This window comes from Triturus cristatus, chromosome 1_2 (genome assembly GCF_964204655.1).
Source record: "Triturus cristatus chromosome 1_2, aTriCri1.1, whole genome shotgun sequence".
In the NCBI taxonomy this organism is placed as follows: Eukaryota; Metazoa; Chordata; class Amphibia; order Caudata; family Salamandridae; genus Triturus; species Triturus cristatus.
Window position 1 is genome coordinate 432,572,185 of NC_140580.1, and position 1,964 is coordinate 432,574,148.

Consider the following 1,964-nt stretch of genomic DNA (forward strand, 5'->3'; position numbering starts at 1 on the left):
TGAACCATGAGTAGATAAGCTACTGAGGTAGTGGATTGAGTTGTGTTGTAGTAGAGGAAAGCAGAAGCGGATGAGGTGGAAGAAGTTGAGAGCAAAAGAAAACATGAATTACAAAAGGATTGTTGAATGCCCTGAAATCACAAATCACAGACTGAATAGAGCATGTGATGTGAGAAATACACTGAAGCAATCATCTCTCTAGTTAATGGGGAGATGAAGAAAGGAGTGGGCAGAGATGTTAGCAGCACTCTGGACAGCCAGTTGGACAAAGCAAGTATGGAGCTCAAACCCTAGCCATGAGTCCCATTTACCAGCCATGGAGATTACAGATTAATCAGCTTCGGGTTTGTGGGCCCTGAAACCTAGGCATATATTTGCTTTCTGAGAAAGGAGATTCTCTGGAAACAGATTGGGCAATCTAAAATTGGAGGAGGGCAGAAGAAATATTACACGATTAGGTCATACATACATCCAGTTTCTAAATAATAAAGCAGAGGTTTTCTACAGCCCGCTCACCAGCCCCCAGCAGTTAAACAGTCTCCACAGATGCAAACATCTCTCCTGTGTTGAAACAATGAGAGCGAGATGATCTTCCCTCCATGGAGTTCAAGTTTGGTCCCAAAAGCTTCAATCCAGAATCGCTGCTCATCCGCACCACTTCTAGCAACTCATGCAGATCTGCTGGTGGGTCTAATTTCTGCAGGTTCATGCAAAGAAGAGCAAGTAGACTTCCACTTTTATCTGCCAGAGGAAGGAAAGAGATGTGAAGATAGCATTCAGAAGCATCCATGGCGCGGTTCTTCGAGAAAGAGATAGTCTGCGTATCCGATTGTTGGGGCGGTGCAGGTCCTGGGGACGAGGTCCCCCTCCTCCCTTAGGAGAGGAGCGAGGCTCAGAACGCCCCCTCCTATGAACAGCATGGCCGTACAGCTGGCGACGAAGATTACTGGATATGGGCTTCAGGTGCACGAAATTACAAAACCCTCCATGGGTGCACTCCCCCATTTCATACTGCCGGCAACAGGATTCCCTGAAGTCCGTGACAGGCGATAGCTCTGCATGGATGCCCTGGCCGTTAAACCAGCGGTTGTAAAAGTCAGCCAGTGCTCGGTCTGCATCCTCCTATCGCCGGAACTTGACATAAACATTCTTGATGAGGGGGTCTACCAGGTTATCACAGATGTTCATTTCTTCTATTTCACCATACTTTGCATGAACCTCAGTAAAAACTTCCTTAAAGAAGCTATCATAGTGCTCCTGCACCTTCATGTCACTCACATGACCTAAGTGGGAACCATCAGCTGTTTGGGCTGTATTCTGAGGGTTACGATACATGTTCAGCAGTACAATCGTCTGACTGACTGTTGGTTTGTTGTGAAGCCGATAACATCTGTCCCCGTGGTGGCAGGCACCGATCTTAAAGTAGAGGTAACAGTTAACCTTGTCCTTCTCGGTACCGAAGATTGATGCAAGATACTCCGCCATGTTCTGTTGCTGCTCCGCACCGCCGTCGCCCCCTCCAAAAATGCAACAACTCAATCGAAATCAATTTTCTGATGAAAAACAATGACCCGTGACCTGTCAAACTTTCCCCAGATGGTCAGAAATGGTAATTTTTTAATGTTGAATTTTTTTACTGTAAATGACTATTGCATGTGAATTAGAACTCTTGGAACTAAAATAAGTGTGTTTAGAGTCATTCTAATGCCTGAAATTAGTCGAAATAGAAGCTTTTGAATAGGAGAAAAAATCTATAAAAATGGCAATTTTGGTCACATTGAGGCTTTAACCCCTTGCGTGCGGGTTTATTTCTCCCCCTGTGCGGGAGAATTAAACGGCGTTCGGGAACACGACGTCTCCCGGCCATCGTGCGCCCACGCCCACCGTAATGCACGACGGCCGGGAGACGTCGTGCGCACGCAAGGGGTTAAAAAGTAGTTATTCAACATGAGGCACAATCCAAA

General features: G+C 46.2%; 1 pseudogene; it reads right to left on the minus strand.

The window, feature by feature from the left end:
* Positions 1–381: 381 nt before the first annotated feature.
* On the minus strand, positions 382–1,504 carry LOC146867441 (splicing factor U2AF 26 kDa subunit pseudogene; annotated as a pseudogene).
* Between the last annotated feature and the right edge of the window lie 460 nt (positions 1,505–1,964).